Below are 25,648 nucleotides of genomic sequence, written 5' to 3'. Positions count from 1 at the left end.
GGTGGGACTTTATATGAGACCATGGCCATCCAGCACACAGGTCTCCATCCCTATTTGCATAAAATATAAAAGGGGGAATAAATAAGGGACAGGGGGGCATTGGGACTTTATATGAAACACACCACTCGGACAGGATGAGACATTGAACATGATAAAGAGAGGTACTGTATAGAGGCAACAATGGGCATAGTTCAATAATTGATATTATATTTGATTCAGGAATATGATACAAAAGAAATAAACATGATTAGTAACGTCATATTGTAATAGAGTTAGTCGCAGCAAGGTACAACAAACATGATTAATGCAAGTCTTATAAAAAATTCATAATATAGTAAGCTATATACAACATGATTATACTTAGTATCCAGAATAAAATACAATTTCATATAAAGTCCCAATGCCCCCCTGTCCCTTATTTCTTCCCCCTTTTATATTTTATGCAAATAGGGATGGAGACCTGTGTGCTGGATGGCCATGGTCTCATATAAAGTCCCACCTATGTTCTCTTTAATTTCAATTGAATAGGGATGGAAACACACACTCATCTACTATCTTACCTCTTGGTTTACTGTTGACACACATCAAGTGCCAATACAAGATATCTGCAATATGGGGATATCTTGTTCTGTTGACTATACTATTGTGAGGTTAGCACTGGGGGTTGATCTTGTCTATCTCCGGGAGCTGCGACGCGCACCGCGTCATTCCCCCACCCCCTCGATCTTGTTGGTTGCGGGGTTGGGGGGTGTGTACTCGCTGTGCGTCGGCGCCACGCCCTACACGCGTGCACGGCTGACGTCACTCTGATGCCGAGCTCTGGCGTGTCCTTTGACCAACTGCGTGCAATACTGACGGGGGCCCGACGCCTTCATATGGGCGTTCTTTTGCCTATGTGTGGTCGCATCCTCTCTCAGAGCACGGTCTAGCGTGACGTTGGTGGGATTTGGGTGTTTTGACGGGCTGGACTTTATGTTTATGGGGACATCACATCTAGATTCACCGCATACACTCCTACTGCATTCCCTTCCACATTGGCTTATCCAAGCCATAGGTAAATTCACTTTATGATTTGCTATTCGCTGTCTGATTGATCTTATATTCTTTAGAATCCTTTTGTTTCATGTTCATTCCCCTTTACCCTAGGGGGTTGTTTTTATTCAGTTTTCCATACCCTTTTTTTCACTTTGTTTTTTTCTTCAGCATTCTTTTTCCCTGCCAGTCTAGGCACTACATACTCACCTTGCTCACCATATACACTTTTTCTTTTTAGTATACCCTTCGGGATCACACTGATCATCCCAGCTGTAGAAGGGGGATCTTACTTCACGCACTTCATTTTCACCGTTCCCGTACTTGTCCTGTCCTATTGCCGCCCTGTCGCCGCCTCAGCTCCCGGGGAGGCGGTTTCTTCACCCCTTGATGCTTACCACCAAGTATATCTACAATTTATATGGTTTTTATACAATCCTATCTATACCCACAGGTAAGAGGGCTAGGACCATAGATTGTGATCCCTCTCTTCCTGTGTTAATTTATCATCATTTATTATATATCTACTTTTCATTCTAGATATTCCCAGATACCTGCTCCTGACGAGTGGATACTACTCCACGAAACGCGTAGAGCTTTTAATATTTGATGCTGTGTCACAGTTACCATGCTTTTTACCTTGGACTTTATTCGGCTGAGCCATTGAATTATTATATGATGCTCATTATGTCTGTGTATACTGTGGGTGTATTCTGGATACTAAGTATAATCATGTTGTATATAGCTTACTATATTATGAATTTTTTATAAGACTTGCATTAATCATGTTTGTTGTACCTTGCTGCGACTAACTCTATTACAATATGATGTTACTAATCATGTTTATTTCTTTTGTATCATATTCCTGAATCAAATATAATATCAATTATTGAACTATGCCCATTGTTGCCTCTATACAGTACCTCTCTTTATCATGTTCAATGTCTCATCCTGTCCGAGTGGTGTGTTTCATATAAAGTCCCAATGCCCCCCTGTCCCTTATTTCTTCCCCCTTTTATATTTTACAGGCCCATCCCTAACGGCCGCGCTCACGCTTTTTAATCAATTTGGTTCCTTTTCGGGTATCCGCATAAATTGGTCCAAATCGATCCTTTTCCCCCTGGATGCTCAAGCACCCCCCATCGTCTGGTAATATGCTGCTACAATGGGCAACTGAATTTAAATACCTAGGGGTGATGGTGACTAGAGATTATACAAAATACTACACCCTAAATGTGCTTTCCCTTCTCCGCCTACTGAGAGAGAGATGTCGGTCGTGGTCTGGGTTCCCGTTGAATTTGGTGGGACGCATAAATATCATTAAAATGATAGTTCTGCCCAAATTCAACTATATATTCCGGAATTGCCCGGACTGGATACCGGGGTCGTTTTTTCAGGAGGCGGACAAGTGTATTGGTTCCTTTATATGGAACGGTTCCGCCCCCCGGCTGGCCAAATCTGCGCTGCAGGCACCGGTGAGTTTGGGAGGTCTTGCTCTTCCCAATCTGCGAGTCTACTACTGGGCTGCTATGTTGGTCACCGTCTCTTGGTGGTTTACGCCATGGAGATCTAACGCAGCGGTGTGCCTTGAGGCTGCTCTTCTGGGCTCCCTGCAGGATCTACGAAATTTGGTCTACAGGGGGGTGAAGGCGTATGCTACTCTCCCTGGGCCGACGAGGGCGACAATTAAAGTCTGGAGTGTGACCGAGCGCAGGTTTAAGCGGTCGGGGTGCTGGTCTCCGGCCCAGCCCTTATGGGGTAATCCTAATCTGCCGCATTTCAGAACGATCCCGGACCCACAAGTGTGGGCGCGTTTCGGTATTAAAACCTTGGGAGATATCATGTCATTGGGTAACTTGTTATCACTCCATCAGCTGACCCTCTCCCATGTGTTCCCTGGCTGGATGTATTTCAGGTATGCCCAATTACGCCATGCGGCCAGAGCTCAATTTCCTGACCCCCCGGTTTTGCAACTTAGTCTGTTGGAGGAGCTCTTTACAGGGGATGGCCCATGTAAACCTCTGTCCGAGTTGTACCGCACCATTCTCCCAATAGACTCTTCTAAACTGAACTCGCTTTGGGACAAATGGAAGGCCGATATCCCCACACTGGAGAGGGAGGATTGGGAGGACTGCTTGGAGCGGGGCCCCAAGTTGGTTATCTCGGCGGGGGACAAACTTATTCAAACTAAATTTCTACACAGAGTGTATCATACCCCCGTGCGCTTGGCCAGGATCTACCCTGCAAGGGATCCTCGCTGCCCCCGTTGCAAGTCGGAACTAGGGACGTACCTCCATATGTTCTGGGAATGCCGTAAGCTATCTAGATTTTGGTATGAGATTTTTGACCACTTAAATACCCGGCTCAACCTGAATGTCCCCAGGACTCCTGAATTAGCATTGCTGGGCGTCCATGATAATGAACAAAGGCCACACCACACTAAGGCCGCGTACACACAGGCGGACTGTTCGCCCAACCTTGTCCGCTGAACAGTGTTTGGGCGGACAGTCCGCTCGTGTGTGGGCTTTCAGCGGACAGTTTCAGCGGACAGTTGGACGGACAAGGTCTTTCGGAAATTCCGAAAAACTGTCCGCTGAAACTGTGTTTGAGCGAACAGTCCGCCCGTGTGTGGGCTTGTCCGCTGTACTTTCGAAATGAGCGGACTGTTCCCGCTCGGAAAGTCCGCCCATTTCGAGCGCGTGTACAGGTAGGCGGGGCCCGCGAAGGAGACGTCGCGGGCTCCGCTGCCTGGAATGGGCTTAAAGGGGAACCCCAACGCCGAAAAAAAATCGGCGTGGGGGTCCCCCCCAAGTCCACACCAGACCCTTGTCCGAGCACGCTACCCGGCCGGCCAGGAAAGGGGGGCGAGCGAGCGCGCCCCCCCTCCTGAGCCGTACCAGGCCGCGTGCCCTCAACATGGGGGGGGTGCCTCGGGGAAGGGGGGGCCGCGCGGCCCCCCCACCCCAAAGCACCTTGTCCCCATGTTGATGAGGACAAGGGCCTCTTCCCGACAACCCTGGCCGTTGGTTGTCGGGGTCTGCGGGCGGGGGGCTTATCGGAATCCGGGAGCCCCCTTTAAGAAGGGGGCCCCCGGATACCGGCCCCCCACCCTATGTGAATGAGTATGGGGTACAATGTACCCCTACCCATTCACCTGTGAAATAAAGTACAATAAAACACACAACACAGAGAAAAAGTATTTTATTGCACAGCCGGGGGTCTTCCGTCTTCGGGGGTCTTCTCGCCGGACTCCTCCGCTATGTGTGTGTAGCTCTTTTGCCAGCGGAGGAGTCCGGCTTTCTTCCTCCCCGCCGCCGGCCTCTTCTCCCGACTTCGGGGGTCTTGTCCCCCTCTTCGGTTCTTCTGCCGGGCCACCGCGCCTGGTCCGGTGGCCCGGTCTTCTGTCGCCGTCTTCTGTCGCCGCCTTCGGTTCTTCTGCCGGGCCACCGCGCCTTCTTGTAGCTCTTTTACAGGCGGTGGCCCGGTCTTCTGTCGCCGCTGTCGTCGCCGTCGCCGCCGCCGCCGCCTTCCGTTCTTGTTCTTCTTCTTGTTCTTCTTCTTCTTCTCCTGGAGATGTTGACTCGACGATCTCTCCGGCCGGAATGCCAGAGCCGCGCTGTGCGGTCACTTATATAGTGACAATGGGGCGGTGTCACATGGTATATGTCACATGGGTTGGTCACATGGTGACCCCGCCCCCTTACGATGTCATAGTCCCCATGTGACATCAACCCATGTGACCAACCCATGTGACATATACCATGTGACACCGCCCCATTGTCACTATATAAGTGGCAGCGGAGCGTGTCCCTGGCATTCCGGCCGGAGAGATCGTCGAGTCAACATCTCCAGGAGAAGAAGAAGAACAAGAAGAAGAACAAGAACGGAAGGCGGCGGCGGCGGCGACGGCGACGACAGCGGCGACAGAAGACCGGGCCACCGCCTGTAAAAGAGCTACAAGAAGGCGCGGTGGCCCGGCAGAAGAACCGAAGGCGGCGACAGAAGACGGCGACAGAAGACCGGGCCACCGGACCAGGCGCGGTGGCCCGGCAGAAGAACCGAAGAGGGGGACAAGACCCCCGAAGTCGGGAGAAGAGGCCGGCGGCGGGGAGGAAGAAAGCCGGACTCCTCCGCTGGCAAAAGAGCTACACACACATAGCGGAGGAGTCCGGCGAGAAGACCCCCGAAGACGGAAGACCCCCGGCTGTGCAATAAAATACTTTTTCTCTGTGTTGTGTGTTTTATTGTACTTTATTTCACAGGTGAATGGGTAGGGGTACATTGTACCCCATACTCATTCACATAGGGTGGGGGGCCGGTATCCGGGGGCCCCCTTCTTAAAGGGGGCTCCCGGATTCCGATAAGCCCCCCGCCCGCAGACCCCGACAACCAACGGCCAGGGTTGTCGGGAAGAGGCCCTTGTCCTCATCAACATGGGGACAAGGTGCTTTGGGGTGGGGGGGCCGCGCGGCCCCCCCTTCCCCGAGGCACCCCCCCCATGTTGAGGGCACGCGGCCTGGTACGGCTCAGGAGGGGGGGCGCGCTCGCTCGCCCCCCTTTCCTGGCCGGCCGGGTAGCGTGCTCGGACAAGGGTCTGGTGTGGACTTGGGGGGGACCCCCACGCCGATTTTTTTTCGGCGTTGGGGTTCCCCTTTAAGCCCATTCCAGGCAGCGGAGCCCGCGACGTCTCCTTCGCGGGCCCCGCCTACCTGTACACGCGCTCGAAATGGGCGGACTTGTCTCCGCCTTACGTGGGCGAGTCCGTTCATTTCAAAAGTTGAGCGAACTGTTTGCCCAACCTTGTTCGTCAAACAGTCCGCTCGTGTGTGGGCAAGTCCGCTCATGCTAATTTTGAGCGGACTGTTTGCCCAAACTGTTTGACGAACAAGGTTGGGCAAACAGTCCGCGCGTGTGTACGCGGTCTAAGCTGCTGATTTCATATCTCCTTTTTTACACTAAAAAAGAGATCTTATGTAGATGGATCTCCTCTACTCCGCCTAGTGTAGTTTCATGGGAAAAGAGCGTGAATAATGTTTTGCCGCTATATACGTTAGCATACCTTAATCGAGGATGTCCGTGGAAATTTGACAAGGTCTGGCTCCCATGGACGTCTAGTTAGACAGATCGTTCTGGTTGAGGGGGTCCCCTGCCCCCCTCCCCCCCTTCTTCCCCCCCCTCTCTTTCCCCCCTCCCTCTCTCTTCCCCCCCCCTCTCCTCTCTCCCCCCTCTCCCCTCTTTCCTCACTTCCTCTCCTCCCCCCCTCCTTCTCCCCCCCCCTTTTTGGGGCTTGCACAATCGCCTGTTATCTGTTGGCGGGTGCTATACAGAGGTGGCTGGTTCCTTGAATCTTTTGACGACCGGGGTTACTTCTCTACTACTATGTCTTGCTGCCTGACTCTTAATAACTCGACTGTATGAATACTTGTAAATGTGTTCTGTACCATACTATGTTCCGGTCTTGATGTATGTAGAACAACTGTATTCTGAGCTACTGTACTGTCTATAATTGTTTGACAATAAAGCACTCCTGTTGTTTAAAAAAAAAAGTGAATGAGAGCCGTCTTAATGCACACTACTGAAGTCGCTCCGACTTCAGAAAAGGTTCCTGTACTACTTGTATCCGACTTCTAGGCGACTGGTACCCATTGATTTCAATGGAAGTCGCCTCCAAGTCGGATCTCCGTCTATACTGAGGCGACTCTCACAGAATTATCAGCTCTCGAGAGGGAACTCCACGCCAAATTTATTAAAAAAAAATACGGCGTGGGTTCCCCCTCTGTGAGCATACCAGGCTCTTAGGTCTGGTATGGATTTTAAGGGGAACCCCCTACGCCGAAAAAACAGCGTGGGGGTCCCCCCCAGATCCATACCAGACCCTTATCCAAGCACGAAGCCTGGCCGGTCAGGAAGGGGGTGGGGACAAGCGAGCGGCCCCCCTCCTGGACCGTACCAGGCCATGTGCCCTCAACATAGGGGGGATGTTGCTTTTGGGGAAGGGGGCCGCAAAGCACCTTGTCCCCATGTTGATGAGGACAAGGGCCTCTTCCCGACAACCCTGGCCGTTGGTTGTCGGGGTCTGCGGGCGGGGGGCTTATCGGAATCCGGGAGCCCCCTTTAATAAGGGGGCCCCCAGATGCTGGCCCCCATCCTATGTGAATGAGTAAGGGGTACATCGTACCCCTACCCATTCACCTGGGGAAAAAATGTCAATAAAAGTCATTTATTATGCAGCTCCGGTGTCTTCTTCCGACATCGGCGGGGTCTTCTGACGACTTCTCCGCTCTGTTCGTCCTCTTCTCACGCTCTCCGGCGTCTTCTCCCAGGCTCCTCCGCTGTCTTCTTGCAGCTCTTTTACTAGCGGAGGAGCCCGGTCTCCTCCGCCCTCTGTCGTTCTCTCTTTCTTCTTTCGATGTTGACCCGGCGCTGTCTTCCGCTGTACTGGCTTGTGCGACGTGCGCGGGGACTTATATAGGTATGGGGCGTGGTCACCGGGTGATGCCACATGGTGACCTTGCCCCTTTATGACATCCCAGTCCCAGCATGTCCCTGACATCCCAGTCCCATGTCCCAGCATCCGCCGAATGGTTCACAAAATATCGTCATTTTTGCGGCAAAATTTGTCCCATAGGAATGAATGGCGAAATGTTCAAAACTAGAGTGGGAGGGGACAAAAGCTCTGAGGGGAATTATAGCTCCTCCCGCACAGCTCTGAGGAGAATTATAGGTAGTCCCACACAGCTCTGAGGAGAAGTATAGGTAGTCCCACACAGCTCTGAGGAGAATTATAGCTACTCCCACACAGCTCTGAGGAGAATTATAGCTAGTCCCACACAGCTCTGAGAGAAATTATAGATAGTCCCACACAGCTCTGAGGAGAATTATAGCTAGTCCCACACAGCTCTGAGGAGAATTATAGATAGTCCCACACAGCTCTGAGGAGAATTATAGATAGTCCCACACAGCTCTGTGGAGAATTATAGCTAGTCCCACACAGCTCTGTGGAGAATTGTAGCTAGTCCCACACAGCTCTGAGAGGAATTATAGATAGTCCCACACAGCTCTGAGGAGAATTATACCTACTCCCACACAGCTCTGAGGGGAATTCTAGCTAGTCCCACACAGCTCTGAGGAGAATTATAGCTAGTCCCACACAGCTCTGAGGATAATTATAGCTAGTCCCACACAGCTCTGAGGAGAATTATAGCTATTCCCACACAGCTCTGAGGAGAATTATAGCTACTCCCACACCGCTATGAGGAGAATTATAGATAGCATAGTTACCAACTGTCCCGAATTTCCCGGGATTAGGACATTTGTCCCGGGAAATTCGGTTTGTCCCGGGAAATTCAAATTTCCTGTTTTTCACCGCCGGCCGCCATTTTTAAGAAGACCAGAAGCTGGTCTTCAATAGAGATCATTGCTGTGGCGCCACCCACCCACGCTGCCAGTGTGTGTGTGAAGTGCAGTGGGTGGCGCCACTGTTGGTTCAAAGTCTCCGCGTGGCAACAACGGGATGACGGGGGGCAGTGAGTCTGTGGATCATGTCGGGAGCCAGTCTGTTTGCCGGGGGCCAGTCTCTGTATGTCGGGGGAAAGTCTGGATGTCAGAGGGGCGCAGTCAGAGTCTGGATGTCAGAGGGGCACCAGATGTTAGGAGGACTGATGGGGACACCAGATGTGAGGAAGGCTGCTCTGATGGACACCAGATGTGAGGAAGGCTGATGGGGACACCAGATGTGAGGAAGGCTGCTCTGATGGACACCAGATGTGAGGAAGGCTGCTCTGATGGACACCAGATGTGAGGAAGGCTGCTCTGATGGACACCAGATGTGAGGAAGGCTGCTCTGATGGACACCAGATGTGAGGAAGGCTGCTCTGATGGGGCACCTGATGTAAGGAGGGACTCTGCTGGGGGCACCTGATGGCATCTGGTGGCAGGCAACGTGGATAGTGACGCGCTCATGGCTCCCACTGATTCTACATTATGGTGAGTTGAATGAATTAATTTCATATTACAATGTAATAATAGAAATAATGCGCTTCAATCATCCTGACACCATAACAATCATGGCGCCGGGATGATTGAAGCGCTAACACCAGGTATTTGGAGTATCTTTATCTGCTGATTGTCAAACTCTGGAAAACACATTTCTATTGTGGTATAGGGTCGGGGGGCTGCTGTCCCTACATCCCTCCCCCCTCTTTCCCTCTCCCTCTTTCCCTCTCCCTCTTTCCCTCTCCCTCTTTCCCTCTCCCTCTTTCCCTCTCCCTTTCCATCCCGCATTCATCTCAGACACTAACCACACCCTTTGAGCCACGCCCCATGTAAGCCACGCCCACTGTTTTACGTAAATCACGCCCATATTTTGCTACGCGGGCCGCATTTTATCCTTGTCCTATGCCACACCTATAACCGCATGCCCCGCCCCCTAATTATAACACAACTCCGCCCACTGCCAAAAAAGTGTCCTGAATTTTTTATTTTTTTTACAATGTTGGCAACTATGAGATAGTCCCACACAGCTCTGAGGGGAATTATAGCTAGTTAAGTGTTCTTGCATAGCAAGACCACTTACTGTTATCTCACATATTTCTAGTTATTCTTAATATAGCCAAATTTACCACCCTAACTCCTCCTACAGCTTTTACACTACATACACAGTAATATACCAAAACATGCGGATTGTTCCCGATTGGTGTGCTATTACTTTGTGGAACGTTTCGCCGAATGGTTCACGAAATATAGTAATTTTTGCGGCAAAATTTGTCCCATAGGAATGAATGGCAAAATGTTCAAAACTAGAGTGGGAGGTGACAAAAGCTCTGAGGGGAATTATAGCTCCTCCCTCACAGCTCTGAGAATTATAGCTCCGCCCACACAGCTCTGAGGAGAATTATAGCTAGTCCCACACAGCTCTGAGGGGAATTATAGCTACTCCCACACAGCTCTGAGGGGAATTATAGATGGTATCACACAGCTCTGAGGAGAATTATAGCTAGTCCCACACAGCTCTGAGGGGAATTATAGGTAGTCCCACACAGCTCTGAGGAGAATTATAGCTACTCCCACACAGCTCTGAGGGGAATTATAGATAGTCCCAAGTCCCACACAGCTCTGAGGATAATTATAGCTACTCCCACACAGCTTTGAGGAGAATTATAGGTAGTTCCCACACAGCTCTGAGGAGAATTATAGCTCCTCCCACACAGCTCTGAGGGGAATTATAGATAGTCCCACACAGCTCTGAGGAGAATTATAGGTAGTCCCACACAGCTCTGAGGAGAATTATAGGTACTCCCACACAGCTCTGAGGAGAATCATAGGTATATAGTTCACGAAATATTGTCATTTTTGCAGAGATATTTGTTCCATAGGAATGAATGGTTAAATGTTCAAAACTAGAGTGGGAGGTGACAAAAGCTGAAAACCCCATGATCAGCCAAAACATTATGACCCCCCATGACCAGCCAAAACATTATGACCAGCCAAAACATGATGTCCACCCCATGATCAGCCAAAACATGATGTCCCTCCCCCCCCCCCATAATCAGCCAAAACATTATGACCACCACGCGATCAGCCAAAACAGTATGTCCACAACATAATCGGCCAAATAATTTATGACCACCCCATCATCAGCGAAAACATTACGACCAGCACACGATCAGCCAAAACAGTATGACCACCACATGATCAGCCAAATAATTTATGACCACCCCATTATCAGCCAAAACATTGACCACCCCATGAAAAAAATGTTTTTAAAAAACTTCAACTTTTTTACTACTATTTATACTTTTTAAAATATTTTTACTTTTTTTTTAACACTTTTCAGTTACTCCAGCTACTCCAACCACACAACAGTTACTCAAGCCACTCCACCCAGTTACTCGGCCCACTCCAGTAATGGTGAAATGTTCAAAACTAGAGTGGGAGGTGACAAAAGCTGAAAACCCCATGATCAGCCAAAACATTATGACCCCACATGATCAGCCAAAACATTATGACCCTCCATGATCTGCCAAAACATTATGACCCCCCCATGATCAGCCAAAACATTATGACCCCCCATGATCAGCCAAAACATTATGACCCCCCATGATCAGCCAAATAATTTATGACCACTCCACGATCAGCCAAAACATTATGACCCCACATGATCAGCCAAAACATTATGAACCCTCCATGATCAGGCAAAACATTATGACCCCGCCATGATCAGGCAAAACATTATGACCCCTCCATGATCTGCCAAAACATTATGACCACCCCCTGATCAGCCAAAACATGACCCCACATGATCAGCCAAAACATTATGACCACCCCATGATCAGCCAAAACATGACCACCCCATGATCAGCCAAAAAAATTACCAGCCAAAACATTATTAATTTAATTTATTATTAAATTATTATTATTATTATTATTATTATTATTATTATTATTATTATTATTAAATTTATTTATTTATTAATTTATGGGCGGCACAGTGGTGGAGTGGTTAGCACTCTCACCTAGCAGTAAAAAGGGTCACTGGTTCAAATCCCAACCACGACACTACCTGCCTGGAGTTTACATGTTCTCCCTGTGCCTGCGTGGGTTTCCTCCGGGTACTCCGGTTTCCTCCCACACTCCAAAGACATGCAGGTAGGTTAATTGTCTTCTGTCCAAAATTGGCCCTAGTATATGAATGGGCACCTTGGATTGTGGGCTCCTTGATGGTAGGGACCGATGTGAGTGTGCAATGTACAGGGATAGGGATGGTTGTAGACACTCGCTTAGGTTGAACTGGATGGACTGGTGTCTTTATTCAACCTTACTAACTATAAAACTATAAAACTATTATGACCACCCCATAATCAGCCAAAACATTATGATCAGCCAAAACATTATCACCCCCCATGATCAGCCAAATAATTTATGACCACCCCATTATCAGCCAAAAGATTATTACCACCCCATAAAAAATTATAAAAAAAAATGTTGAAAAAAAAAATCGTTAAAAATTTTTTTTTGAAAAAAAACATGTTTAACCACTTAACAACCGCCCATTGCTGATTAACGGCATCAGGGCGGTTGTTTAACTCTAAGAGGCCGTTAATTAACGGCCTCCTAGAATTCTGCTCTCGCGCGCCCCCTGGGGCGCGCACACGGGAGCATCCGTGACCGCTGGGTCCAGTGGACCCGGCGCATCACGAATCACGGTAAACGGCCGCTCATCGCGGCCGTTTACCACGTGATCGCTCCGTCAAATGACGGAGTGATCACTTGTAAACAAGCCGGCGTCATGTTATGACGCCGGTTCCTCCCTCCCCCTCTCTGTACCGATCGGTACAGCGGAGGGGGAAGAGATCGGTGTCAGCAGCGATGTGGGCTGCATCTGCAGTGCCCACATCGCTGCTCACCGAAAATTAACCCCTCAAATCCCTGCAAATACTCTGCATTACTCTGCAATTCCCTGCAAATACTCTGCATTACTCTGCAATTCCCTGCAAATACTCTGCATTACTCTGCAATTCCCTGCAAATACTCTGCATTACTCTGCAATTCCCTGCAAATACTCTGCATTACTCTGCAATTCCCTGCAAATACTCTGCATTACTCTGCAATTCCCTGCAAATACTCTGCATTACTCTGCAATTCCCTGCAAATACTCTGCAATTCCCTGCAAATACTCTGCAATTCCCTGCAAATACTCTGCAATTCCCTGCAAATACTCTGCAATGCCCTGCAACACTCTGCATTGCCCTGCAACACTCCGCAATGCCCTGCAACACTCCGCAATGCCCTGCAACACTCCGCAATGCCCTGCAACACTCCGCAATGCCCTGCAACACTCCGCAACGCTCTGCAATACCCTGCAACACTCTGCAACACCCGCCAATACCCTGCAACACTCTGCAATGCTCTGCAACCCCCGCCGATACCCTGCAACACTCTGCAATGCTCTGCAACCCCCGCCGATACCCTGCAACACTCTGCAATGCTCTGCAACCCCCGCCGATACCCTGCAACACTCTGCAATGCTCTGCAACACCCGCCAATACCCTGCAACACTCTGCAATGCTCTGCAACACCCGCCAATACCCTGCAATGCTCTGCAACGCAGTACTCTGCAACACCATGCTCTGAGATACCCAGCCATAGTCGGTGATACCCTGCAATACCCAGCCATAGACATCTCCCGCCGCCCTCCGCCCTCCGGTGCTTCTACCGAATCGCTAATACGATCAAAGCCAGAATCTTTTTTTTTTTCAGGCTTCCCAGCTTAGAGGTGAGATGTGGGTCTTATTGACCCCACATCTCACTGTAAAGAGGACCTGTCATGCCATATTCCTATTACAAGGGATGTTTACATTCCTTGTAATAGGAATAAAAGTGATCAAAAAAATTATTTTTGGGGAAAAAAATGTCAAACTAAAATAAATAAAGTAAAATGAACAATAAAAAAAAAATGTTTTTTTTAAAGCGCCCCTGTCCCCATGTGCTCGCATGCAGAAGCGAACGCATGCGTAAGTCCCGCCCACATATGAAAACGGTGTTCAAACCACACATGTGAGGTATCGCTGCGAACGTTAGAGCGAGAGAAATAATTCTAGCCCTAGACCTCCTCTGTAACTCAAAACATATAACCAGTAAAAAAAATGTAAATCGTCGCCTATGGGGATTTTTAAGTAGCGACGTTTGCCGCCATTCCACGAGCGTGTGCAATTTTGAAGAGTGACATATTAGGTATCTATTTACTCAGCATAACTTCATCTTTCACATTATGCAAAAATTGGGCTAACTTTACTGTGTTTTTTTTTTTTTTAAGCACAAAACAGTTTTTTTTCCAAAAAAAAGCATTCGAAAAATTACTGCGCAAATACCGTGCGAGATAAAAAGTTGCAAAGACCACCATTGTATTCTCCAGGGTGTTTGCTAAAAAAACATATATAATGTTTTGGAGTTCTATGTAATTTTCTAGCAAATAAATGATGATTTTTACATGTAGGAGAGAAATGTCAGAATTGTCCTGGGTGCTCCAGAACGCCTGATGGCGCTCCCTGCATGTTGGGCCTCTGTATGTGGCCACGCTGTGTAAAAGTCTCACACATGTGGTATCACCGTACTCGGGAGTAATAGCAGAATGTGTTTTGGGGTGTAATTTGTGGTATGCATATGCTGTGTGTGAGAAATAACCTGATAATATGACAATTTTGTGAAAAAAAAAAAAAAAGTAAAAAGAATCTTGATTTTGCAAAGAATTGTGGGAAAAAATGACAACTTCAAAAAACTCATCATGCCTCTTACTAAATACCTTGGAATGTCTTCTTTCCAAAAAGGGGTCATTTGGGGGGTATTTGTACTTTTCTGGCATGTTAGGGTCTCAAGAATTGAAATAGGCCGTCAGTCCTTCAGGTGTGATCAATTTTCAGATATTGGCACCATAGCTTGTGGACTCTATAACTTTCACAAAGACCAAATAATATCCACCAATTTGTACTTATTTTTACCAAAGATATGTAGTAGTATAAATTTTGGCCAAAATTTATGAAGAAAAAATTTCTAATCTGCTAAATTTTCTAACAGAAACAAAGAAAAATTCGTTTTTTTACAGAATTTTCGGTATTTTTTCTTTTATAGCACAAAAAAAAAAAAACCCAGCGGTGATTAAATACCACCAAAAGAAAGCTCTATTTGTGTGAAAAAAAGGACAAAAATTTCATATAGGTCCAGTGTTGCATGACTGAGTAATTGTCATTCAAAATGCGAGAGCACCGAAAGCTGAAAATTGGCCTGGTTATTAAGGGTGTTTAAGTGCCCAGTGGTCAAGTGGTTAAAAAACATTTAAAAAAAATGTTTTAAAAAAATTTTTGTTTGAAAAAAAAATAATTTTTGAAACAAAAAATTATTTTTGCAACCACGGATGTTCCCTTGTGGATGCTTCTGGAGGTACCTAATTGCGACCCGTGCTCGCCTCAAGCACTGCTCTGGCTCCCCCAGAAACTACGCCCCCCCTTTGAGCCCCATGCTACTACATGGTCTGCAGATTTGGGACTCGATCCGCTTTTCCGGTAACCTGATGTCCCCCTTTCTACTCCTGCTCCCTATCACTCACAATCCTCTTTTTCCACCAGGCCTGGAGGAACCCCAGGCATTCTCCTGGTGGCCCTCACATGGCTACCTGCAAGTCCAAAACTTTTTCCTCACGCCTCTTCCTCTCCTGGGAGACTATTCAAGAAACGCAAGGTGCACCGGCTAATAAACAGTATGGTTTCATTCAATTGAAACATTTAATTGTATCCTTGCGTCACATGTCCACCTACCCATTTTGAATAACTTTTTTTGAGCACGCATGCCAACATGCCCCTGGGTCCCCGGGCCTTATCTCAGCTATCTATGCATACCTAAATAGACGTCCGCCATCAGCATCCCTCTCTTACATAGCCCAATGTGAAACGGACCTACGGGCCCCAATAGATTTAGAAGACTGGATTAAGGCCTGGAAAATGGTAGCCAAATGCTCGTTTAATACGAACACCCTAAAAGCAGCATACAAAGTACTATTCCGCTGGTACTGGATACCGGCCCGCACAGCTCAGGCCTTCCCTGGAAGTACTGACAGATGCTTTCATAACTGTGGACAGCGGGGTGGTGATATACACACGTGGTGGTCCTGCCCAAGGCTGGGGGGGTTTTGGTCGAGGGTTTTCGGTTTGCTGCAGACACTCTTCCATCTAACGGTCAGACGGGACGCCAGGCTAGCCCTATTGCATTGTCCGATACCAGGATTGCGAGGTCCCCAGCAGAAGCTGGCCACCTACCTCTTTATAGCTGCTAAGCGGACCATTGCCCAGGCCTTGAAGACCCAGTGGGTAGAATTTCAAGGGCTGAAGACACGTATGACTGCTATGCTACTTCAGGAACACACGTCCAGCATTGTGTATGATTCACACGCTAAATTTTTTCAAGATCTTTGAGCCATGGATCTCTTACGAGTTTCCTACACTCCAAGCAGCATGTTTAGGCCTGGTCTGACTCCCCTCGGTGGGGCGTCCGTGTCCGAGTTTTCCTGTCCCTTTCCTCCCTATTCTTTACTCTGACCTTCTTTCTCTTGTCTCTTAGCTCTTTTCACTTTTCTTAATAGCCTCTAACGTTCCCAGCAATCACGGCTGCCCCCCATAGAAGGGGATAACAGGAGACGGGCTTTCCTTCCAGGGACAATGAAGGGGACAGGACACTTTATACTGTAGCCTACCTCGATATCCTCCCCTAGCTACATTATGCTACCTGTTAATTGTGATGATTTGTCCTGTGGATTACTTTTTATGTTTGTAGCCCCTGCGAGGGAGTTTAGGCTGCATTCACACCTGAGTGTAGCATTTTCAAGCAGAAAATCGTGCGAATTTACCGCGATTTTGCAGCGTTTTTTACCGTGATTTGCCACGATTTTGTGAAGGGCAAAAGGTCACCAATGTTAAAAGAATCAAAACGCCCAAATCTGCTCAATTCGAGCGACAAAAAAGGGTCCGGACCTTGTTTGAGCTTCAGGCGACATGGAGTGGAGATGTGAACCATCTCCATTGAGAATAATAGATTTTTTTCCCCTCTAGCGTTTTGTAGCTTCAGGCTTCAAGCTACAAAACGCTCAGGTGTGAATGGGGTCTCAATGAGCACATTATACTTTCTTGTTCACTCAAATTTTCAATAAACATATTGAAATAGAAAAATAAATCATTTTTGAAAAAAATGTTCAGCTCTTTCTGCTAATGATGGGAATTCAACTTTTTTAGTACTATTTATACATTTTAAAATATTAAGTTTTTAACACTTTTAACACTTTTCACAGTTACTCCAGCCACTCCAACCACACAACAGCTACTCAAGCCAACTCCACCCAATTACTCCACCCACACCAGTAGAACACTTCACACAATTTCCCCAGAAATTGTAGACTTTTCTAGTTATTAAGTGTTCTTGTATAGCAAGACCACTTACTGTTATCTCACATATATATTATTATTGTTGCCAAATTTAACACCCTAACTCCTCCCACAGCTTTTACATTACATAGAAAGTCCCGAACGTGCGGATTGTTCCCAATTAGTGTGCTATTACTTTGTGGAACGTTTCACCAAATGGTTCACGAAATACCGTTGTTTTTCTGCCGAACTTTGTCCCATGGGAATGAATGGCGAAATGTTCAAAACTAGAGTGGGAGGTGACAAAAGCTGACAACCCCATGTCAGCCAAAACATTATGACCCTTCCATGATCAGCCAAAACATTATGAGCACCCCATGATCAGCCAAAACATGATGACCCCCATGATCAGCCAAAACATTATGACCACCCCATTATCAGCCAAAAAATTATGACCACCCCATGATCAGCCAAAACATTATGACCACCCTATGATCAGTCAAAACATTATGACCACCCTATGATCAGTCAAAACATTATGACCACCCCATGATCAGTCAAAACATTATGACCACAACATGATCAGCCAAAATATTATAACCACCCCATGAAAAATAAAAATAAAAAAAATCCTTTTTTGAAAAAAAATCATTTTTGAAGAAAAAAAACATTTTTGAAGAAAACAATATTTTTGAAAAAAAAACATTTAAAAAAATTCTCAGCTCTTTCAGCTAATGATGCAACTTCTTCAACTTTTTTTTACTACTATTTATACTTTTTAAAATATTAAGCTTTTTAACACTTTTCACAGTTACTCCAGCCACTTCAACCACACAACAGTTACTCAAGCCACTCCACCCAGTTACTCCGCCCATTCCAGTAGGTGGCGGCAAGAACACTTCACACAATTTCCCCCGAAATTGTAGACTTTTCAAGTTATTCTTATTATAGCCAAATTTACCAGCCTAACTCCTCCCACAGCTTTTACACTTCATAGACAGTAATATACCAAAAAGTGCGGATTGTTCCCAATTGGTGTGCTATTACTTTGTGGAAAATTTTGCCAAATGTGTGTAGAAATTGAGTTATTACTGTATTAATAACTATATTTCAATAATTCATATTGATAAGGAAAGTTCCAAGAAAATCCGTTCAGTTCTCGTGTAAAAATACCAAAATTGATTTAATAATAAAAATAGCAAAATATTACAAGAACAGTGTCAAAATGTAGAATATAAAATAGCATCGATAAGTTTCTTATTCTTAAAATGAAGATAAATGTATCTTTGTGTGTGTGTGTGTGAGAAAGTTTGTCAGCCTCCTCCAAAGTCTGTGTCAGTCTGTGCTCTCTGCAAGTCTGCCCTCTAGAAAACAGCCTGTCTGTATTTTTCTACCCCTAAAACTAAAAACCCCCACCCTTTTCCCTATTAAGAATGGTTTAACTGAGCTCTGTTGTACCACAGGGAAAGCCCGCGAATTCTGAATGAGCAAATTCCCTCCCACCTCATCCAACAGGATGTTGAAATACAAAACCGTCTCTAATCAAAACATTGCAAAACTGCCATGTATTAAACCATTTAAGTTATACAATACAAGTTTCCTATCTTCTAAACCAAATTCTACATATATCAGTAAATAGATTATATACGTTTAAAATGCAATGTACGTAATGATAATCCTAATCAGGAAATACTGTAATATAAAGAAATAACATGTATCATACTGAAACTCTGTCTTACAATGGGGGAGGGGAATGATCAACTGGCTCTAAATTACAGCCATATGTGAAATGTACATAGAACTACTTCCCATGAAATGCATATGAAGCTTCAAAAACTTTTACATACATGTATGCAAACATACATACACATATATACACATATATATACACATATATACATACATACATATACACATATATATATATATACACATATATATATATATATATATATATATATATATATATACATATATATATTTACTTCACTTTATCCACATCTAGAATATATAATGATATACATAAGCAAGTCAATCATACTCAAGACCCAAACCATTTATAAATTTTAATATTCTAACAATGGGTCAAAACTAGAGTGGGAGGTAACAAAAGCTGACAAGCCCATGATCAGCCAAAACATTATGACCCCCCATGATCAGCCAAAACATTATGACCCAGCCAAGATAGTATGACCAGCCAAAACATTATGACCCCCTCATGATCAGCCAAAACATTATGACCACCCCATGATCAGTCAAAATAGTATGTTCACAACATGATCAGCCAAATAACCCACCCTGCGACACCACTCCTCCCTACTTGGAATTTGCGGACGCTTCCAGAAAATGGGGAGCAGTCGCTTAGCTGCATTTAATAAGTGAGGCAGCACACTTTTCTTGTACTGGCTCATTGGCATGGGAGGAATGTGTAGCAGGAAGTGAATAGGGGAGAGAGGTATATCCATTCCTATGATTTCTTTGATCAGAGATTTAATGTCTTCCCAGTAAGGTCTGATCACAGGGCAATCCCACCAAATATGCAGAAGAGTGCTCTTGTGACCACAGCCCTGCCAACATTTGTCTGACGTGGATGGGTATATCTTTGCTAAGTCTGCCAGTACTCGGTACCAGCGATTCAGTAGTTTGTAGTTAATTTCTTGTGTCTTGGAGTCAAATGAGCTGGATCGGGTAAGTTGGTAAAGGCAGGATATTTGGGCGGGGGTGAAAATTATCTCTAAGTCCCATTCCCAGGGCCTCATGTGGGCTTCACCGTGGGGGATGCAGAGTTAAGCAGTTGGTAGTGTTCAGAGACCATATGTGGGATCGGTTCTTCTGCTATAAAGAGACATTTGAAAGGTGTGAGGGAGGAGATGTCTCGTATGGAATGTCCCTGCGTTTAAAAAAAATGGTGGAGTTGCCTATACCGCCAGAAGTCCATAGGGAAACTCATTCTCCAGTCTTGAAGGGTTTCAAGGGGTATTAGTTCACCATTCTGCATTAATTTACCACAACTGGCGCTACCATCGTCCACCCATGGGCCAAAGAAAGCTGCCTGTTCACCCGGAGGGAACCATAAGTAACCTCCCAGTGGGGACACAGGGGGCGTCATTGTCAAGTTGACATTGAGTCTGTCCCAGGTTCTCAGGGCCTGGGTCGTCAGAGGAGTGAAGGTGGACAGCCTCCTGTGTTCCCGTGCTAGCCATGGTGCATAGGCCAAGTCTCTCCCCTCCATGTATTTTTCTAGGGAGACCCAAAATTTTGATCGAGTATGGAAACGCCAGTTCAGTATTCTCTGGAGGACTATTGCCCTGTAGTATCTTTGAGCGTCAGGGAGGCCCAGGCTTCAGTCAGGGAAGGTGTCAATTGGATAGGTAATATCACCGATTTTATGAAATTAATTTTAAAGTTAGAGAGTGTCCCGAAGTGTTGGAGTTCCCGCATCAGATTAGGCAAGGAGATTAGGGGTTCCACGAGGTGGAAAAGCACATTGGCGTAAGCCGAGAGCTTGTGCTCCGTATGTCCCACCGTGAGTCCTTTAATGTTCAAGTTCGCTGTGCGTAGAAACGGTTCCAGCACCAGGGCGAACAAAAGTGGCGAGAGGGGGCATCCCTGTCTTGTGCCATTTCTAATCAGGAATCTCGGGGAAAGAAAGCCATTGACTTTGACTTGAGTATTCGGGTCTGAATATAGAGCCATAATCCAGGTAAGCATGTGTGTGTGTGTGTGTGTGTGTGTGTAGGCCCAATGCTTCCAACACAGCACGCAGGTATGTCCAGTCCACCCTATCAAAAGCTCTCTACGTCGGTGGACAGGATCATGTAGGGGGAGGGATTCGGGGGAGGCGCGCGCCCAGTGAATAAGGTGGATTGCTCTGATAGAGTTATCTCTAGCCTCTCTGCCTGTTATAAACCCTGTTTGGTCTGAGTGGACAATTAGTGGGATCAGGTGCTTCAATCTAGTCGAAAGAATCTTGGCCAGTATATTAATGTCCACATTAAGAAGGGATATGGGTCTGTAGCTTTGGGGCATAGTAGGGTCTTTCCCCTCCTTGGGGATTACAGAAATATGGGCCAATAGGGCTTCACTAGGGATCACGGTGCCATCTGCTATGGAGTTAAAGTAGTTGCACATCGACTCGGAAAGTAAGGGTAGAAAAAGTTTATAATAGGCCTTGGTGAACCCGTCAGGGCCAGGGCTTTTCCTGTTAGGCAGGGAATTTGCTGTGGATACTAGCTCAGTGGTGGTGATAGGGGCCTCCAGCATAGAGCACAGTTCATCTGACAGTGGGGGCAGGCCAGATGCAGTTAGATAGGTTTGAATGTCTTTCAGTCTCGCTGCCTGGTTCTCGGGGGCTTGTGTGGAGTTCAAGTTATAAAGGGTGCTATAGTAGTCCCAGAACCCAGCGGCTATTTGGGAGGACCGGACCGTGTAGTCATCTGAGGAGAGGCGCAGCCTGTGCACATGCATGAGTGCCTGTTTCTTCCTAAGAGCTCTAGCCAACATACGGCCACATTTGTTGCCATGCTCATAGTATCTATGCGACATGTATCGCAGTTGCTTGCGTGCCTGTCTGTCCAGCAATCGAGCAAATAAATCTCTCAGTTCTGTCAGTTTCCTCAGAGCCTCATGGTCACTGTCTTGTTTGTGTTTAAGTTCCGCCTACTGGAGTGCCTGGAGTACCCTATCAAAATCTGCTTGCCGGGCTTTCTCAAGTCTGGATCCTTGAGAGATCAGTTCGCCTCTCACCACTGCCTTGTGGCTCTCCCAAACAATCCCGCTGCTCATCCCCTCCATGTGATTTTCCTTGAAGTAGTGGGACAGAATCCCTGTGACCCCGGAGCCCACTGCCGCATCATCCAGTAGGGAATCATTTAAGCACCACGACCAGGCCCTACGGGTGCTTTGTGGTAAGACCAATGTTGCCGTTACTGGGGCGTGGTCGGAAATCTTAATATTCCCTATAGACGAGGTCTGCAGCAGCTCCAGGGCCAAGTGGTCCACGCAAATCAGATCTATGCGGGTATAGACGTTGTGTACTTTGAAGTAATAGCTGTAGTCTCTATCTGAAGGGTGGAGAACTTGCCAGCTATCCAAGAGGCAGTGGGCTTGTAGGATCTACGAAAATGTTTAAGAAATGTGAATTTGAGGGACGTCTGTGTGAAGTGTCTAATTGTGTGTCTGGGCTGACATTAAAGTCACCCCCTAAGACTAAAGGAACTTCTCTGAATTCCGTCAGACTATCGAGGGTGCTATCCAAAAAGGTGAGCTGATTGGAGTTTGGAGCATAAATCGTGGCCACTGTGAGTCTCTGTCCCGCGATAGTTCCCTTTGGGAAGACATATCTACCCTGAGGGTCTAGTTTACTCTCGATGGCCTGGAGAGGGCAGGATTTGTGTATGGCAATAGCTGTGCCTCTAGATTTCGCAACCGGTGAATTACTTAGGAACCAATGATTGTATATGTGGGTGGGTAATTTGGGTTTTGACTGGGAGGTGAAGTGTGTTTCCTGTAAAAGGACCACCTGAGCGCTTGAGTTCCCACCATAATTTGCTGCGTTTACCTGGGGAGCAAAGACCGGGTACATTGTACGAGATTACCTTAAGTGATGCCATGTGAAGGTCTTGGAGTGGATGGGTCTCTCAGTATGACTGTGAGCGCAGAGCAGGGGGCAGAGCCGGAGGCCATTTCTGTAAGGTGGTATGCAGTGGAGTGAGATAGAAAGGAAAAAAGGAAGCATGGTAAAAGAGAGCATAACACATATCTAACGCAAAGTGCATTAATAGTAACAATATCACAACAAGGGATATCTGGGGGCCGAGCGTCAAGCCACTCCCCATGGGGAAGAAGGTCCCACTTCCAAAAATAGGAAAAAAATACCTAGATAGGTACAGTGCCTTGCGAAAGTATTCGGCCCCCTTGAACTTTTCAACCTTTTGCCACATTTCAGGCTTCAAACATAAAGATATAACATTTTAATTTTTTGTGAAGAATCACCAACAAGTGGGACACAATTGTGAAGTGGAACGAAATCTATTGGATATTTTAAACTTTTTTAGCAAATAAAAAACTGAAAAGTGGTGCGTGCAAAATTATTCGGCCCCTTTACTTTCAGTGCAGCAAACTCACTCCAGAAGTTCAGCGAGGATCTCTGAATGATCCAATGTTGTCCTAAATGACTGATGGTGATAAATAGAATCCACCTGTGTGTAATCAAGTCTCTGTATAATTGCACGTGCTCTGTGATAGTCTCAGGGTTCTGTTGAAAGCACAGAGAGCATCATGAAGGCCAAGGAACACACCAGGAAGGTCCGTAATACTGTTGTGGAGAAGTATAAAGCCGGATTTGGATACAAAAAGATTTCCCACGCTTTAAACATCCCAAGGAGCACTGTGCAAGCGATCATTTTGAAATGGAAGGAGTATCAGACCACTGCAAATCTACCAAGACCTTGCCGTCCCTCTAAACTTTCAGCTCAGACAAGGAGAAGACTGGTCAGAGATGCAGCCAAGAGGTCCATGATCACTCTGGATGAACTGCAGAGGACTACAGCTGAGGCGGGAGAGTCTGTCCATAGGACAACAATCAGTCGTACACTGCACAAATCTGGCCTTTATGAAAGAGTGGCAAGAAGAAAGCCATTTCTCAAAGATATCCATAAAAAGTCTTGTCTAAAGTTTGCCACAAGCCACCTGGGAGACACACCAAACATGTGGAAGAAGGTGCTCTGGTCAGATGAAACCAAAATCGAACTTTTTGCCCACAATGCAAAACGATATGTTTGGCGTAAAAGCAACACAGCTCATCACCCTCAACACACCATCCCCACTGTCAAACATGGTGGTGGCTGCATCATGGTTTGGGCCTGCTTTTCTTCAGCAGGGACAGGGAAGATGGTTAAAATTGAGGGGAAGATGGATGCAGCCAAATACAGGACCATTCTGGATGAAAACCTGTTGGAGTCTGCAAAAGACCTGAAACTGGGACAGAGATTTATCTTCCAACAAGACAATGATCCCAAACATACAGCAAAATCTACAAAGGAATGGTTCACAAATAAACGTATCCAGGTGTTAGAATGGCCAAGTCAAAGTCCAGACCTGAATCCAATCGAGAATCTGTGGAAAGAGCTGAAAACTGCTGTTCACAAACGCTCTCCATCCAACCTCACTGAGCTCGAGCTGTTTTGTAAGGAAGAATGGGCAAGAATTTCAGTCTCTCGATGTGCAAAACTGATAGAGACATACCCCAAGCGACTTGCAGCTGTAATCGCAGCAAAAGGTGGCTCTACAAAGTATTAACGCAAGGGGCCGAATAATTTTGCACGCCCCACTTTTCATTTTTCTATTAGTTAAAAAAGTGTCCCACTTGTTGGTGATTCTTAACAAAAAATAAAAATGTTATATCTTTATGTTTGAAGCCTGAAATGTGGCAAAAGGTTGAAAAGTTCAAGGGGGCCGAATACTTTCGCAAGGCACTGTATGGCCCACGTGGGGAACGTGGACCATCACGAGAGGGAGGAGGGCGAGGGTCAGCCACTGCCGTCTCTTGCTTAGTAGGCGGTGTACTAGAGGGGAGAGAACATATTGCAAAACTCGAGGGGGGAAAAAAAAATGAACTCGGGAACAGGGTACTCAAAAGCCAAGGCCTATGGGTTTGGAACTGCATCCTCTAAGTGTCCTCTCTCAAGGCATCAGTAGGAGTACTTTATCAGTCTCGCTAGCCAGATCAGTTGCATTTTTAGAGGGGTTCACAGTGACATATTGTGTCGCTAAGTGTGTTTCAAGTCCAGGCCTTCTGTCTATCACATTTGACAAGGAGCCTCTGTAGAGTGTAGGGTGAATTCCTGTAACTGAAGGGAATAGTTACATAGTTACATAGTTAGTAAGGTTGAATAAAGACACCAGTCCATCCAGTTCAACCTGAGTGTCTACAATTGTCCCCATCACTTTACATTGCACACTCACATCAGTCCCTACCCTCAAGGAGCCCACAATCCAAGGTCCCCATTTATATACTAGGGCCAATTTTGGACAGAAGCCAATTAACCTACCTGCATGTCTTTGGAGGGTGGGAGGAAACTGGAGTACCCAGAGGAAACCCACGCAGGCACAGGGAGAACATGCAAACTCCAGGCAGGTAGTGTCGTGGTTGGGATTTGAACCAGTGACCCTTTTTACTGCTAGGTGAGAGTGCTAACCACTCCACCACTGTGCCGCCCATAAATTAATAAATAAATAAATTTAATAATAATAATAATAATAATAATAATAATAATAATAATAATAATTTAATAATAAATTAAATTAATAATGTTTTGGCTGGTAATTTTTTTGGCTGGTTGGGATTTGAACCAGCGACCCTTCTTACTGCTAGGTGAGAGTGCTAACCACTACACCACTGTGCCGCCCTGCTAACCACTACACCACTGTGCCGCCCTTATAGTGTTCCTCCCTAAAATGCAGAGAGCAGGTCGGAAAGAGAGGGAACATGCTTTTAGCGTCACGGTGACCCAGGATCCGTGGGGGAGGCAGAAGTGGGACATCTGCATCCTCGTTCGCGGCTCCGGCGCTTAGTTGGGAGCCAAGGCTGGGGGAGCTGCAGGTGCGGGTGGTCTTGAGGGTTCCTCCAGTCCGGGAAGTCAACTGGCACGAGACCCAGGGTATCCAAAAAATGCGGGAGGTCGTCCTTGGTGCATAGCGGAATCCCCAGC

The 25,648-nt window shown here is 46.5% G+C and overlaps 1 long non-coding RNA gene across 1 annotated transcript in view; it reads right to left on the bottom strand.

The window, feature by feature from the left end:
• LOC143964215 (uncharacterized) overlaps nt 1-22,813 on the bottom strand; it is a 39,468-nt gene extending 16,655 nt beyond the window's left edge. The window contains exon 1 of the long non-coding RNA XR_013271098.1: nt 22,535-22,813. This is a non-coding gene — a long non-coding RNA (uncharacterized LOC143964215). The remainder of the gene's footprint in view (nt 1-22,534) is intronic.
• Between the last annotated feature and the right edge of the window lie 2,835 nt (nt 22,814-25,648).

Source organism: Lithobates pipiens, unplaced genomic scaffold (assembly GCF_037356315.1).
Source record: "Lithobates pipiens isolate NorthernLeopardFrog02 unplaced genomic scaffold, aLitPip1_a1.2 Scaffold_8, whole genome shotgun sequence".
Lineage (NCBI taxonomy): Eukaryota > Metazoa > Chordata > Amphibia > Anura > Ranidae > Lithobates > Lithobates pipiens.
This window is presented reverse-complemented; position numbering and strand designations above follow the sequence as displayed.